At 49.0% G+C, this 17,516-nt stretch overlaps 1 protein-coding gene across 2 annotated transcripts in view; it reads right to left on the bottom strand.

Annotated features, from left to right (window-relative positions):
• The window catches only part of VAV1 (vav guanine nucleotide exchange factor 1), a 48,507-nt gene that overhangs the window by 29,722 nt on the left and 1,269 nt on the right, over positions 1-17,516 (bottom strand). The gene's annotated exons all lie outside the window — the stretch shown is intronic.

The following is a 17,516-nucleotide window of genomic DNA, read 5'->3' as shown; positions in this document are numbered from 1 at the left end:
GAAACCCCAGCTCAGCCATTTCCTCATTCCTGATCCAAATAACTCATAAGCATAGTAAGTGCTCAATAAAAGAATATTTGGGGGATAATTTGTTACTTAGCAATAGATAAGAAATATAGGGATAAAGACAAATAAACCATAACAGAGGACCCAGAAATAAATCACGCATGTACAAAAATGTCTTTTATGACTGAGCAGGTATTACAGATGTATGGTAAAAAGAGGTATATTTTATAATTGTGGGTGGTTCGAATGGTTATCCATAAGGGCCAAGAAAAACAAACAAACAATAAATCAAATTCCTGCCTCATATCCTACTCAAAACAAATTCCAGATGGTATTAGACTTAAGTGCTAAAGGTAAGACTTTGAGAAGACAATTGAAGAGACTATCTGGATGACCTCAGAATTGTGAGTGATTCTGGAACAACAAAAACTCCAAATGATAAACAAGATGTGATCAAACTAAAATAAAGTTCTATTCATCAAAAAGTATCAGGAAGGGGCGCCTGGGTGGCTCAGTAGGTCAAAGCCTCTGCCTTCGGCTCAGGTCATGATCTCAGGGTTCTGGGATCGAGCCCCATATCGGGCTCTCTGCTCAGCAGGGAGCCTGCTTTCTCCTCCTCTCTGCCTGCCTCTCCGCCTACTTGTAATCTCTGTCAAATAAATAAATAAATTTTTTAAAAAGTATCAGGAAGAGAGTGACAAGGCAAGCCACAGAGTGAAAATGGATATTTGCTACACATGTGTATTCGAATTTATAAAGAATTCCTAATGATTCGATAAGAAAAAGACAATTCAATCAGAAAATTGGCAAGACGTGAACATGAGTTTCCCTGCAGAAGAGTCACAAATGGCCCCAAGCCCATGAGGAGAGGGTCAACCTTGGTAGTCATCAAAGTGATGCTAATTAAAACAACAAGATACTATTTCCCACCCACCAGAGATGCAAAATTATTTAAAGTCAGGCAAATACCAAGTAGAAGTGGAGTCTGTTTCCCCCTCTTTTGTGTCTGGGCTGGTCTGTGACCTGCCTTGACCAATAGAATACAGTGACAGTAACACTGTGTGAATAAAGTTTAGGCATCCAGAGGCTTTGCAACATCTGCTCTTGCTTTCTTGGAACACTGCTGCCAAAATACAGAGCCAGGCTAACCTCTGGAGGCTGAGAGACCTTGTGGAGCAGAGACAAACAGGCTGGTCGAGGGTGGAGTCAGGTGAGAAAACACCTGGTCAGCTCCTTTTGGTGTGTGTGGTATCTCCATCAGTCCTGTCTGGAGGCTCTACCCTGCCCTCCCCCCCCCCGCCCCGCTCCTTTCTTTTCTTTCATAGTAGACTTTATGTTTTTAGAGCAGCTTTAGGTCCATGGAAAAATTGAATGCAAGGTAGAGAGATTTCCATATATATCCCTACCTCCAAGTATGCACAGTCTCCCTCACCGTCAGCCCCCCCCTCCACCAGAGAGGGTAGGTTTGTTATGATCAATGAACCTACATTGACATGTCATCACCTAAAGTCCATAGCCGACATCAGGGTCCACTCCTGATGTACATTCTGTGGGTTTGGACAAATATATAATGACACGTATCTACTATTATAGTAACATACAGAGTAGTTTCACTGCCTTCAAGACCCTCTGTGCTCCACCTGGTCATCTGCCCCTCCCCCCGAACCCCTGGCAACCACTGTCTCCGTCACTCCCCTTGTCTGATGTCCCCCAGTTTCCTTATCCATCACTACTGAAGGACTTGGCTGTTTCCAAGTTCTGGCGATGATGTATGAAGCTGCCATAAACATCTCAGTGCAGGTTTTTGTGTGCACATGAGTTCTCAGCTCCTTCGGGTCAATACATTTTCTTTTCAATTAAACATTGAAGATCTCATTGTGCACTGTCTCTGATCTCATTCTCTTCTTTCCCTCCTCACTGGTTGCCCCCCCGCAAGTAGACACGGACCGCCCCGGCCCATGTCCTCATTCACTTTCCACGCATGCGCACATCCACAAACAGCAAGTAGCGTGCTTCGGTACTGTCTGGGGCTCCTTCCTTTCTGTCCCGTGGCTCACACTTCCTTTCTTGCTACAGCGCCATTTCCCAAAGTTGTCTCTAAAGAGCGGCTCGGTGAACCAGCCCTGCCTGTGAGAGCCAGCCCCTGCCCTCCAGGAACACTCAGCCCTACTGGGGAGGCGCCATTTGTTGAGAGCATAGCCTCTTCCAAACCTGAGATGAAAGGTTTGGCATGCACAGGTTTGTTCAGTCCTCCCAACAATGTTGCTACTGAAACCTAGGGGGCACGCTCTAACGACACTGCCTTCCAGTTGTTCAAACTCAAAACACTGGAGTCACCTTGGCTCCTCTGTTTCTCTCTCATCTGCTTCCAACCCCTCAACAAATCCTATTTGTTCCACCTTCCAAATACAGCCAGAATCCTGCTCCTTCTATACACCTGCCAGGCCTGAGCCACCATTATCGCTCACCTGCATTACTGCAGTAGCCTCCTCACTGGACTGCTTGCTTCTGCCCCTAGACCCATGTCATTTATTTTCAACATGGCATCCAAACAAATATGGTCAAAACCTTCCCAGGGACCCCCTCCTACCCAGATGCAAACCACAAGGCCCCGCATGACCTGACCTATCCCCTCCCTACCTTCCCCTCCTCCCATTCTTCTCTTGCTCTTTCTGCTCCAGCCACACAGACCTCCTTACTGTCCCTCCAACATGCCAGGCATGGCCATACCCCAGGGCCTTTGCACAGGTTGTTCTCATCTTCAGAATGTCCATCCCCCATCAACCCGGTGCAAAAGACAACTTCCCTTGTCTCTTACAGGCCTTTGATGAAATGTCACTTCTCAGTGAGACGTTCCCAGCCACTCTATTTAAAACTGCACTAGACATACACACACGCACACCCCTAGCACTCCCCATCCTCCCCTCTACTTTGTGTTTTTTCCATAAAGCTTATTGTCTGGGGCACTGTATACTTCTCTTAGTTATTTTGTTACTGTCTGTCTGTCCTCCCTTACACACAAAGCACATCAGCTCCCCAAGGAGAGGATTCTCAGGGCTGTTTGCTCACTGCTGTGGCCTAGCACAACATATGACATCCCATAGATGCTCAGTAAAAGTCGGTGAAGAGATGAATCCACATTGTACTGGTGAAACAACTGAGCCTCAGGGAGGATATGTCACTTGCCCAAGGCCACACAGGAAGGAATGAAAAGCCAGATACAAGTTCCCTGAGCCTAGAGGCCATGCCCTTAACCACGGTAACACCCTACCTCTTTGAACCACACCAGACTGCCTCCTGGTGCCACGTAGGAGGTTCAGCACGTGACAGGAACCACATGCAACACTCTTCTGCCCAGCAGCCTTTGCAGCCTTGGAGGCTGACTCCAGGCAGGGCTTGCAAGTCACCAGGGGCAACAGAGCAGTTGGTCTCATCTGGCCTGAAGGAGGAAGTTCCCTCCTGACCTCAGGGAGATCAGCTGAGCCTTGAGACTTCTTCCCCCCAGTCATGTGACATCTCAAGGGGGGACGGGGTGGGGGTATGACTCATCAGCCCTCCAGGCTGGAGTAGGGCCAGCTGAAGAAAGGGGCTCCCTCAGGCAGCAAGAATGACTGAGGTTAGACCACCAGAAGGACCTTCTGGTAGCCCAGAGCGTGGGAGAGGTGGCAAAAGACAGGAGGTCTTTTAACCAAAGGTAGGAGGCGTGTGTGAGAACATTTCCTCCGTGTTGGCGAGGCAAGCCCCTCAGCACGCCCTCCCCCTCCACCAGAATATCAAAGAGTTGGGCTGGCATCTTGCCCATAGGCAAATCAGCACCCAGACTTCCCCTCCGCCTGCTGGTCCCGTCAGCACAAGCTCTGCCCAAGACAAAGAAAGAGCCAGAAAGGTTGGTTAGTTTGCCACCCTCCTTTCGGGAACCAGTATGCAGGGACAGAGGCTCCATTTGGTGACAGGGTGGGGGTTGGGGGGAGGCAGGGAGTAGCAGAGAGGACCCACAGCTGAACACAACTGCTGCAATCAGCTCCCCTACCCCCACCCCGACCCAGGGAGCCACCGGAAACAGGAAATGCCTGTTAGCAGGGCTTGCTAAGGAAGACAGAAGAAAGGGGGGGCACCTCTGCTTTCAGTCCTGAAACCCCTTAATCTTGGGACTGCAAGACTTCATCTCGCAGACCAGAGAGGGTAGATGTGCTGTGCTGCCTCTTCAAAGCCTGGAAGCAAAGGTACAGAGCATCAGCTCCTCATTCTGGCCTTCAAAACCTTCCCCATGCCCGCCTGTCTCTCTTCTGTCTCCTCCCCTCTTGCCCCAACACACACTCAACATCTCAGTGTCAGTCGAGGGGGTCAGACAGACATGGTTCCACTCCCAGCCGAGCCGCTGCCAGCGGAGGACCTCAGATGGGTTACTGAACCATCTGGAGCCTCTACTTCTTCATCTCCGCTCTGGGAATGGAAATACCAACCGAATCTCCACTCTAGAACCTGGTCCACCAGGCAGGGTCATACGTTCATTCAGCAAGCACGCACTGAGTGCCTACTGTGGGCCAAGCCCCAGGAAACTGGTAGTGGCCAAGACAGACAGAACCTTGTCTCCACAGAGCTTACAGTCTAGTGGGGAGATGGACATTGAGAAGACAGGGGTATTGATAAGTGATTGGTTAAATCTGGTTAAATGAAAGAGGTGTCTGATAAAGCCAAGGACTAAGGGATGGCAAAGCAAGAGGAGGAGTGCTCCAGGAAACCTTCCCGCACTGCTGGCTGGGATGTTGAATGGTGCAACCAAGTTGGAAGAATGGTTTGGCAGTTTCTTAAAAGGTTAGACATGCACCTACCACACAACTTGTTCCACCTTCAAGCATTTGCACAGAGAAATGAAAGCAAGTGTTCACGCATAGTTGAGCATTCACAACAGCCATATCTGTGGCAGCCAAAATGTGGCAACAACCCAAGTGTCCACCAAGGATGAGCAAACTGTGGGGCGTCCATACACTGGAGTACTATTCAGGAATAAGGTGTGAAGGACTGATACACACAGGACTATGATAAATCGCGGAAGAATGGTGCCAAGTGAAAGAAGCAGACCAAGGGGGTGCATAGTGTATGATCAGAAGCATTCCAGGTGGAGGGAACAGCCAGGGCAAAGGTCCTGAGGCAGGACCCTGCCTGGTGCATTGGAAAAAGAGGTTGGAGGCCAGTGTGGCTGCAGCAAAGGGAGAAAGGGGGAATGGGAGGGAGTGAACCAAGGGCAGTATCAGGTGCTGATTTACCAAAACTGGATATCAAAATATTGGTTTTGTTTTGTTTTGTTTTGTTGGATATCAAAATATTGTAATGAGAGGCGCCTGCGTGACTCAGTAGGCTAAGCGTCTGACTCTTGATTTCAGGGTTCTGAGATCGAGCCCCACGTTGGGCTCCATGCTGGGTGTGGAGCCTGCTTAAGATGATCTCTCCCCAACTCCTTCTGCCCCTCCCCCACCTCTCTCCCTCTCTAAGTAATTTTAAAAAAATAAAACTGTGTAATCAAAATGGGGCCAGTGGTTGTCACCAGAGCATTCTACACTTTGGCCATATCTCAGAGTCCCCGAGAGGGAAGCACAAATGGTTAATGACATTCCCCCAGATCCCCCGGTCCCACACTCCAGAGCAGATCACACTGAAGGGAACAAGCCCCACACATCTTTTGGGGTGCGGGACGTTGCACCCATGTGGGGATCATCCTGAGTCCCCACACAGACAGGCACAAGACAGACACCCCAAGGGGGATTTCTGGAAACACGCTGTCCACTGAGAAGCTATGAAGTTGCTGTGGTGTTCCACCAGGACTACAGGTGACTTGGAAGAAGCCAGGGACAAAATTATTGCAGGCAGACCTCTGATGGGTTGTCTGGAGGAAGGCTGATGAGCTGTGTGCTGGTGGAGAGTCCTAAGAAAGGAGATCTGGGTTTGATCTAAGATTAAACTGAACTCCAAAACCACCAGAGCCACTAGAACTAAAGAGGACCCTGCCTCGGGAAATGAAACCATTGCATTTCACCCGTTCTCGGGCAACCAGCAGTAACAGCCGCTCCCGTTGAGAGAACACTGAGCTCAAATAGGCAGTTACGATGAGGACCACTGGTCCGCTTGCTCTCAGGTCCCTTTCCTGCCTGCCCCTTGCTCTCCATAGCGAAGAGAACTACATTTCCCAGACTCCTTTGCACCCTGGCTTCCAGGCAGGCTCAGCCAATGGGATGCCCAGGCAGGAGACAGGAGGAGGGAGGAAGAGAAACCAGGGTATTTCTCCCTCTTCAGCAGCAAATATGTCTCCTTCCTGGTCTCAGCAACCTGTTGACAGCTCCTGCACCAGGTCCTGGCTCCCCTGAATGATTCTAGCCTCTGGACCCTGGTCTCACCACCTCCTCCACTGTTTCTCCTGCCTTGTGGGTTACGTCAGTATTCCCCACCTGTCTCCTCAGTTCCCCCATCACCCATTAGCCATTCCCTGAATGAAATCCTCTCTGTCTGAAAGATCTTAAGATGATTTCTGCTTTCCTGGCTAAACCAGAAATCTAAATCCAAGACTATCTAACCTAATTCAAGACTATCCCACCTAAAAGGTTCATATGTCCCCTCGAAGAGGCAATATTCATATAGTGCTTGTGGTCACAGCTTTAGGGGTTCAAATCCCAGCATAGCTACTTATTCACTTGGAAAACTCACTTAAACTTTTCATGTTTCCATTTCCTCATCTGTGAGACTAGGATAATAACAAAGAACGTGTTATGCTTTCCAAAGATTGCCACAAACACAGCACCCATCCAGCATGCTCTTCTGCAGTGGGACTTGTCACACCGCCATCAAGAGGTGAAGTCTGATTCCCCTGCCCTTGAATCCAGGCTGGTCTTAGCGAATTACAGCAAAGTGACACAACGTGGTCTCTACGTAGGTTAGAAGAAAACTTGCAGCTTCTGTCTTATCTCTCCACACTCCTTCTCCAAACTCAGGTACCGTGCTGTGAGGAAGCCCAAGCCACACAGATAGGCCATGGGCCACTGCTCCATTCCACAGCCCCAGCTGGGCTCAGCCGTGAGTCACCCCATCCCAGACTCTCGGGGTTTAGGGGAAGGATCCTCCAGCAGATTCCAGCCCTCCAACATTCAAGCCTTCTCATCTTGGGGCTGATAAACCATCACCTCCACACTCCACTTGAATTCTTGACTCACAGAATCTGTGAGAATTCTAAAATTGTTGCCTTTAAGTTTGGGGTGGTTTGATTCACAGAAGAGATAACCTGAACATCATGGCACCCACTCCATGGATTTGTTGTGAAAATCAAATGAGTTAAAAGTGTTACATACTTGGAACAACTGTACATCATAAATGCTCCATAAATGGGACCTGTTTCTATTGTTATTTCTTATACTTTCTGACACTACTCCCGTCCCTTCAATTAAACGGTTTGTTTCAAAGGACCAACACCTCACTGTGGATACACTTTCTTCCTTTGGCCTCTGGCTTTCCCCCTAAGTCACTGGTTCTCTTCTGACTCCTTGGCTTCTTTTTCCTCCTCCCCTCTCCCAACTCTCCATGCTGCTGCACCCTGAGACCCAGACCCCTTTTCTTCTCTCTCTCTCTCCTCCCTCCCCAAATGATCTCTTCCATCCCTATGAGTTTGCTTGCCAATCACTACTAGGTACTGCTTACAGCATGTGACAACTTTACAACCATTCACTCATTTAATTCTTGTAACAGACCTATAAGGCAGGGACTATCCTGACCCCTATTTGAAAGGTAGGGAGACTAAGGCACCCCAAGGTACAGTAACTCACCCAAGATCCCACAGTCAAGACTAGAACCCAGACCCCCATGTAACTAGAGTCCTTGCCCCTCAACCATGGTTTTCTCGGCCTCAGCAGAACTGATATTTTAGTGGCTGTCCTGGGATTATAGGACATTTAGGATATCAGCAGCATTCCTGGTCTCTACCCACTAGATGCCAGGAGCACACCACTCCCTCCAGTAGTGAAAACCAAAAATATCTCCAGGCATTGCCAAATGTACCCTGGAGAAACAGAGTTGCTCCCCACACCCCCGGGTGAGAACCACTGCACTAATCACTATGCTATGCTGTCTTCCAACTCCAAGGTAACTCAGCCCCATCAGAACACCCCCAAAACTTGACTCTCCCCATCCTTCCCATCTTAGCAAATAATGCCCCCATTCACAGGTTCCTAAGCTACAAACTTAGACATCATCTCACCTTCTTTCGTTCACTCCCACCACTCCCCCATCTGGTCTGTCAGGAAGTCTGACTAGCACAACCACTGAAATGTGAGCCCTCCCACTATTCCTGACTCCTAGTCCAGCCACCATCTCATCCCTGTGGGACACCTCCATCAACCTCTCTGCCCAGGTCCCCTCACTGCCATTTCAATTACCCTAACAGTCTGGTCCCCACAGCGCAGCTCGAGGGACCTCTTTAACCCACCAATTTGCTTAAACCATCCAAGGATTTCCCATCACATCTAATTATGACATAGCCACAACCACACTAGAGAAGTGCGTTCCTCCCAACCTTAATCCCAGCACTCCCTCTTCACCATTCACCTTCATTTAGACCTTCCTCACCACAGGGCCTTTGCATGGCATTTGCCTCCTTGCGCCATTTGTTCCCAGAGCCAGCTCCCCATCCTCCAGCTTTCAACTTTCCTTGACCACCCTCCAGAAGCATGCCCCTTTCCTCTTCTCCATCTTGACCTTGGCTTATTTTGTCTGCAGCATTTATTGTAATATTTTACTGATTTGCTTTTTTACTGTCTGTAGTGGGTTGAATAGTGACCCCCTCCAAAAGATATAACTACCTCAGATCCCTGGAACCTACCTGTAAATGTGACATCATTGGGGGGAAAAATAAAAAAAGGACTTTGCAAGACAAAATTAATCTCGAGATCACGAGATCATCCTGGATTACTGGGGGGGGGCCTCCATTCATCAACAAGTGTCCTTACACAAGACACACAGAAGAGACCCACAGACAGACAGACACGGAGGGCACAACCTGGTGAAGACAGAGTGACACAGTCAGAATTCAAGGAAAGCCTGGAGCCCCCAGAAGCTGGAAGAGGCAAGAAATGGATTCTCCCCAAGAGCCTTCAGAAAGAGCTCGACCCTGCTCACACCTTGATTGATTTCAGACCTCTAACCCTGGGAACCGTGAGATAACGTATTTCTGTTATTTTAAGCCATCAGTGTGTGGTCCTTTGTTCGTGCAGTTACAGGAAACAAGTACACTGCCCTTCTCCCCCACAAGGCCATGAACTCAGAAGACCAGATAATGTGTCTGCTCTGTTCTTTCCCATAACCCCGGCAATCAGCACAGCTCCTGTTGTTCATAATAAAATAAGTGATTATTCTGACCCAACAAAGCTCTCGATCTCTTCCTCACTGTCCCCAGACAGTAATTGTTCATGCATGTCTTTTTGGACCCTCCCAAAGATCAGAGGCTTGCTCCCTCCAAAATGGAGTTTCTTGGAGGGGTGGGATAGGGGATTCTGCCTCCTTCAGGACATTTGACAATGTCTGCAGACATTCTCTTGTCATGGCTCCAGGGGAGAGGCTGCTACAGGCATCGAGGGGGTGGAGGTCAGCTAGGTCGCCAAACATCCTACCATGCACAGAGCAGCCCCCAGGACCGAGAAAGATGGGGCTCCAACAGCCAGCCGACGGCACCAGTGAGAGGCTGTGCAGCGACTTCATACTTGGTGCCAGTATAAACATCGATTGCCTCCTGACATCTATTCCCACTTCTTCTGCTAGCAGCCCCTCAGCGTCTCCTGGGGAGCCACCCAGTCTCCTCCACGTCTACCTCCTTTGGGTGGGGTCAACTCCTCCTCAGCTCCAGGAAAAACATGCGACCTCAGCCTGGCCAATCAGAACGGCATAGTCTACCCACCACGACAATTGGTTGAGGAACAGACACGTGACTCCCCGCCCATCCATCCCCACTCCCTCTATCCCCAGCCACATGCACACACAAAGAAATTATGTCCAGTGAAACCCAGACTTGGGCTTGAGCAGCCATTTTTCACTGTACACAAAAATGTGGGCACCTAAATTTGGAGCACCTGGGCACCCTTGCCGGCCACCATAAGAGGAAAGGATGACTGAGAATGGAGGAAAACACTGAAAAGACAGCTGAGTTAAGTTAAGGGTGGAGGTGATCCTGAGATAGAGCCCCTGGATCCAGCTCTACCTAAATACATTTTCTCCTAAGCTTTTCAGTTATGTGAGCTAATAAATGCTATTTTTTACTAAGCCAGTTTCAGTTGGGTTTTCTGTCACAAGGGCTAAAACTCTTGGTTACAATGTCTGCTGATGGAGCTCAGAATTTCTTCAACCTTCAAACTTCTCCAACTGAACATCCCTTATTTCTTCCCCCGGGGACCTGACTCCCAAGTTCCTCCTGAAACCCAGGTCTCCAATCACCATCTGTGCTAGAAGTTCAGCTGTGCCCATTCAACACACCCTTGGGTTCTTTCCACTTCCAGTGCCCTTAATGTTAACAAGGCAGACAAGCAGAACTTCTTTTGGCTCCTCAAATAGGCCCCAACCTCCCACACTCAATTGGCATGTCACCTCCTCCAAGAGGCCTACCCTGATTGCTTCTGGGGTTTCCCCCACCTCTCTGCTCCCACTGTCCCTGGGCTCCACCCACGCATCAGCAGACTATTCCACTCTCAGGTTAACTGCCTAATTCCTCGTCTATTTCCATGAGCTGCATGAGGATCTGTGTGTCATTCATCATGGAATTCTCCATCATCCCGTACATGGTTTAATACAAGGAAATATCCATGACATGGATGGTGTCATCATTATTATTACCACATCATCATCATTTTCCCCGTTTTATATGTGAGAAAACCAAAGGCAGGGGAGGGCTGAACACTTGCCCAAAGTCACATAATTAGGAACCAGTAGAAGCAGGCACTGATCTCAAACAATCCATACTTAACCAGAGCTAACCAACAACCACTAACCAATAATAAGCAAGCACTCAACGAATCCCACTAAATCAGGGATCAGTTGGTAAACTCTTTCATGTAACGAAAGCAGCCACAGACAATATGTCAACAAATGAGTGTGACCATGTATTGATTAAATTGTGTGTATGAAACAAGGCATAAGTTATGAGTGAATGAAGTGAATAGTTGATAATATTATTGAGCACCTACTATGTGCCAGGTGCTGTTCTGGCACCAGCGACACAGCTGTGAGCCAAAAAGACAAAAGCCTTGCCCTGACATTCTACTGGGGGAGCAGATAATAAGCAAAAAGTAAAAACTATGTAGGTCAGAGGGCTACAAGTGCCATGGAGAAAAATAAAAATAAGAAAAGGAAGAGAGAGCACAGAGGGGCAGGGGGTAAGGGGAACAATCTTATGTGTGGAAGCCAGGAAGCTCTCTGATAAGAAACCTGAAGGAGATAAGAGACCAATCACAGTGTATATCTGGGGGAAGACAGATCCACAGAGAAAGAACAGATGTGCAAAGGCCCTGAGGCTGAATCAGACCAAGTGGGTTGTGGGAGCAGTGAGGAGGCTCGTGTGTCTGGAGCAGAATAAGTAAAAGGAAGGGGGAGGGGAGGGCCAGGAGGTGGGCAGAGGCCAAATGCATAGACTCTCATGGGCCAGGGTAAGGACTTTGTCTTTTGCCCCAAAGGCAATGGGGAGTCATGGGAGTAATGGGAGGGAAAGGAACAGGATTTCCCAGCACCCCCTGTGGAAAGTGCTGAAGGGTGACATTTCCCAGTACTAGGTGCAAAAGAAGGCTCGTGAACAGAAAAAAATGGAAGAAAAGAAGGCAAAATACCAAATGTTCGCCCTTCCAGACTTCTGTCCCCATCAGCCACAGTAGTCATGTTGAGATGAGGTCTTCCAACCAATCCAACCCAACCCAACCTACTTGGCTGAGATTTGCTCCTGCCCAGGCTCCCCAGCCCCTAGCTGAATCCCTCCACCATGGCTTCAGTTCAAGCCCTCCTCATTCCTTATCCCACTACAGCTTCCTCCAAGCCAGCCTCTCTAGACCTGCCTCTCTAAAGCCAGCTAGGCATCATTCCACAGTTCTACAGCATTCTCTTCTATGTCCACTTAAACATTTCCTGTGCTCCCTGGCTCCTGGCTAAACCATTCTCAGCCTCCCTTGCAGTTGGATGGGACCATGTGATGGAGTTCTGGTGAATGGATCAAGAATGGAGGCGACAGCACCACTTCTGGGCCTGGTCCATGAAAGCCTCCCGTAGTCTCCCTCCTCACAGTCTTCTTCCCCACCTTCTGGGATAGGGAGGACTCCGGGGGCTTTAAGGAGAGTAGGGCTATGGGATGGAAGAAGCCCAGGTCCTGTAGGGACTTTGTAAAGAAGAGCCACTCCCTTAACCCCCAGTTGACCCAAATAGATTGTGATGTGAGAAAGAAGGAAATCATTACTGCTACTGAAGTGTATACTTTGTTACAGCAGCTAACATTACACATCCTGACTTATACCACATCGGACAGCCAACTCATACTAACTGAAATCAAAGTATCAAAAAGAGGACTTCCCATTATTTTAGCATTGGCTAAATCTAGCACATCAATCACACCAGTAAGGAACTTAACTTAACCTATCACATTTAACCCTCACATAAACCTGAGATAAAGGTGCTGTCCACATCCCCATTTTGTAGATAAGACAACCAGGGCTCAGAGAGCAATGTTTTTCTTCTTCAAGATCGCAAAGGTAGTAAGTACCTGACTTGAAATTCAAGCCAGCCTAATATATAAAGAGTTCCTAAAAACTAATAAGGAAGAAAGGACAGCAGTCCCAGAAGGGAAGAAAGAATAAAGGGGCAAATGATACGAACAAATATTTCTTCACCAAGAGAAAATAGAAATAGATCTTAAACAAAGGAATAGAGGTTCAAGCTCATTCAGAATAAGAGAAATGTAAAGTGAGCCATAATGAGCTCCATATATCACCCGTAAAGTTGGCATGACTCCAAAGTCTTAACAATGGAACAGTCTGTGGCAAGGTGATGGCCAATAAGCAGTCTCATGCTCTGTTAGTGGCGATGTAATTGGAATAACCCACATGGGAACAGGCCCAGATGGAGAACAACTTGGCAATATCTGCCAAAAACACAGGCCCAGCCACTTTGAGCCAGCAAATCCTTCTGAGAACTTATCCTGTGGGGATACTTGCTCATGTGTACAGCAGCAACAATAACATTCCTGTGTGGCCAGGGACTTTTCTAAGTTCTTGATAGTGATTCATTATCCCTCTCAGTGATGCTTAAAGATAGGGATTTATTATCCCCATTTTAGAGATGAGGATACTGAGGCACACAGAGGTTAGGTAACAAACCCAAGCTCACACAGACGAGGAGTCAAAAAATGATTCATGGACAAGGTTAATGGTTGCAGTAAATGTGTCATAACAAAAGTCTGGCACAATCCAAGTGTCCACTGATACAGAGGATGATAAAATAAATGATCGCCCCATTAAACAATGGGATAGAGGTGGTTTGGGGTAACCGGACAGCAAAAATCCCAGCACCAGGCTACCCAGGGTTCCAATCCCCAACTCTGCTGCTTTTGAGTTTGGCACCCTGAATCAAGTTACTGGACACCTCTGTGCCTCAATCCCTTCTGTGAAAAATGAGGATAATGTACCTTCTGCCACCTCTGGTGTTACGAGGATTAAACAAGTTAATGTATAGATAATGTTTACAGGGTGCCTGGGTAATGCAGTCAGTTAAGCAAATGACTCGTGGTTTCGGCTCAGGTTGTGATCTCAGGGTCATGAGATTGACCCCCACATCAGGCTCCGCACTCAGGGCAGAGTCAGTTTGGGACTCTCCTCCCCCCTCAGCCTGCTCCCCCTCTGCTCATGCTCTCTCTTTCTCTCTCTCTAAAATAAATAAATATATCTTAAAGAAAAGAAAAGAAAATGTTTACAACAGGAATATGCAAACTTCTTCTACAAAGATCTGGAAAGTTAATATCTTCAGCTCTGCAGGCCAGACAGTCTCTCCGTGGCAACTCCGCAGTTCCACAGTTGTAGCCGGAAAGCAGCCGTAGACAATACATACAGGAATCAGTGGACATGGTTGTGTGCCAATAAAACTTTATTTATAAAAACATGCTGTGGTCCAGGGGCACCTGGGTGGTTCAGTCTGTTAAGCGTCTGCCTTTAGCTTAGGTCAGGATCCCAGGGTGTTTGCTCAGTGGGGAGCCGGCTTCTCCCTCTCTCTTCACCCCCCGCCAGTGCGCTCTCTCTCTCTCTCTCTCTTACGCGCTATCTCTTTCTCTCTCTAAAATAAATAAATAAAATCTTTTTTTTTTTTAAATGCTGTAATCCAGATTCAACTGTTGGATTGTTGTTTGCTGGCACCTGGTTTGGACTAATGCCTAACACATAGTTAACACAATATAAGTCATCCGTGAAATAAATAGACTCTCCAGCAAACCGTGCAGTCAGGTGGTGGTTGTTGTTATTGTTTTAAATAAGGACAATCTCTATATATTGATTTGGAAAGAGTCCCAAGAAGATTATTAAGTGAGGAAAGCAAGACAAAGCAGTCAGTAGTATGTGCCATCTTCCATTTAAGGGAGGAGGGTGGGAAATAAGAACCTAAACTCCTATTTGCTTATGTTTGCATGAAGAAACTCTAGGAGGATACACAGTCAACTTGAAAGAAAGAAAGAGAGAGAGAGAGAAAGAGAGAAAGAAAGAAAAGAAAGTAGTTTGCTTATGGGAGAAGGAAGGAGCTGGGTGTATCTGAGGAACAGGACTAGAAGTTTAATTTTTCCTTGTGCATCTTTTTATGCGTTGCTGTTTTTTAAAGATTTATTTATTTGAGAGACAGAATGAGCAGGGTTAGGGGCAGAGGGAGAGGCAGAGGGGGCAGCAGACTTCCCGCTGAGCAGGGAACCCAATGTGGGGCTCAATCCCAGGACCCCGGGATCACGACCTGAGCTGAAGGGAGATACTTAACTGTGAGCCACCCAGGCGTCCTGCTTCTTGTGTGTTTTAATATTTGAACCATATGAATGTATTATACAACCAAGTAAATATTTTAAAGATTCTTGCAGCTCTTTGTCCCCGATCAACAGGGTTTCTCAACCTCAGCACTACTGACGTTTGGGGCAGAGAATGCTCTGCTGTGGGTGGCACTGTGGGACACTGAGTAGGATCCCTGACTTCCATCCACTAGACTTCAGTACCACCTCCCAGATGTGATGAAACCAAACAAGGGTCCAGATATTGCCAAATGCCCCTGGGGGTCAAAACCAGCCCAGCTGAGAAATATTCCCCCAACCCAAACTGCCTCTTGCTGTGTTACCTTTTGTTACCCCACATCCTTCCAAAGAAAACTTTTTAGTTTAGTGAGGGTTTATCAGGCATCAGACACCGTGATAAGTAGTATTGAAATAACACAATAGTCCTCGAAATAAAGGTCCCATTTTTAGCCATGTTTCACAGATGGGGAAACGAAGGCTCGGAGAGGGTAAGCCAGGAAGTGAGGGCATCAGGATTTGAACCCAGGTCTGGACCCTCAGAGTCACTGCCCTCCAGCTGACCCCCTTTCTAACTCTCCCACCCTCTCCCCTGCCTCTGCCAGTGGCCTGGGCATTCTCAAGCTGGGAACCTTGACATCATCCGGGCCCCAGTGCCTGCTCCGCCAGGTCTCATCAGCTCCCACGCCCTGGTGGGTCTTTCCCACAATGACTGTCACATTCGTCCCTTCCTCTCCACTCCCTTGGCCTTAAAGTTTCACGTCTGCAACCCAGAATGTGGACTCCCAGAGAGAGGAAGTGAGCTAGGATGTCTGGCGGTCAAGGCGCCACCTGTAATAGGATCCTCCCTCGGCCCCAGATCTCAGCTTGGAGATCTCACCCAGCTTGGAGACTCGCTCTGGTCTGACTTCAGCCATGAGCCATTCCCAGCAGACTTGAGGGCCACCCACGAGCTCTCACCTCAGGGCCTTTGCACTGGCTGTACCCCTGCCCAGGAGTGCTGTGTCCCTGGATTCACAAGGCTCATCCCCTCGCTTTCCCCAGGGATCTGCTCAAATGTCACCTTATCAGTGACCACCTATTCAAGAGTGCGACCCCCACGCTCCGGAGCTCCCTTTTCTGCTTTGATTTCTCCAGAGCACCTACCCCCTCCCCACAGGTTAAATGTTTCCGTATTTGCTCACTGTCGGTCTGACCCACTAGGCGAGCTCCTCAGACACGCGCTCTGGGCGTGTCTCCTGCCCACTGTCCCGGCACCAAGAAGGGGCCTGACAGACGTCACGATTGCCCAGGAGTGCAGGTGCCCTTCCCACCCTCTTCCCTGGAAACAGCTGAGAAAAAGCAGAGGAACTGAGAGGCATCCGGATTCTGGTCCCCACACCTTCCGCATCTCGAGGGTGGTCCACGGCCCCAGCTTAAATCAGAGGACACAGGGTCCTGCGAATCTAGAAAGATTGTTCTGTTCTGGAGGAACCTTCCTCCACCTCAATGGGACCACCTTTCAGCTTCCCGCACTCATCCCCCTGTGAATGGGGAAAAGGGCTGAGCTTTGCGGGGAGACAAGATGAGCAGAGGCAGGAAGGCACAGAGGTCCAGATGGGAGGACTAGGGAAACACCCCTGCGTGGCCTGGGGCCCAGCACGGCTGGGCATAGGAAGCCAGAGCAATGGGAAACTCCTACTCACTCTTCAAAACCCAGCACAAGTGTCCCCTCTTGCATAAAGCCAGACATCGCCAGGCAATGTCTTGCCTTTGCTTTAAGCATCCCAGCCCAGAGGTGTCTCCCTGTGTCCTAGCCGTGACCATGCAGGGCTAGGGGTCTGTGTCTCCCCAGTCTGGGAGCACCATGAAGGCCAGGCCCAGACGGGGCCTTGGCACTGCCCGGCACAAACAAGGACATTGCCTCCCCGTAGTGCCTGCAGCTGCCTGGCCAGGTAGCTGAAGGCCAGATCTTAACGCCAGGCAGCCACCCCCCACCCCCCTCGCCCTTCATTAGACAACCAGCTATAAGCAAGATGCAGGCAGGGGTTGAAGTTCATCCTCAAGTTTATCCACTTCCCCATCAGCGGCTATTAAAGCCTCACTGGGAACCTTTACCCCTTCTGGGTCCAGGGTCTGACAGGTCCCGTGGCTACTTCCCTATCGGTTGGAAGCCAGGAGGTAAGCAAATGTATGCAAATCCAGGAAGGCCTGTGGCCAGAGGGCTGGGCCCCTGGAGTTCCCTCATCCTTCCAGGAAGCCCTGCCTGGGCAAAGGAGGGTGGGCCACCCACCTTCCCACCCCATGGCTGTGTCCCCAGAGAATGCCCCCAGAGACCCCCAAGGATGTGCTCCCTGAGCGGTGCTTTCCCCTCTCCACATCCCGCACGTGGCATCTCAGGGACCAGAGAAAAGGCCCCCCCAGGCCAATCCACAGCTCCCAGGCACCAAGCTTTCATTCCAGAGTGGAGCCTGAGGGCCAGGCGGGACTGTCCTCT

The sequence above is a fragment of the Mustela erminea genome, chromosome 1 (assembly GCF_009829155.1).
Source record: "Mustela erminea isolate mMusErm1 chromosome 1, mMusErm1.Pri, whole genome shotgun sequence".
In the NCBI taxonomy this organism is placed as follows: Eukaryota; Metazoa; Chordata; class Mammalia; order Carnivora; family Mustelidae; genus Mustela; species Mustela erminea.
Note: the sequence above shows the minus strand (reverse complement) of the source record. Positions and strands in the feature narration are given on the sequence as shown.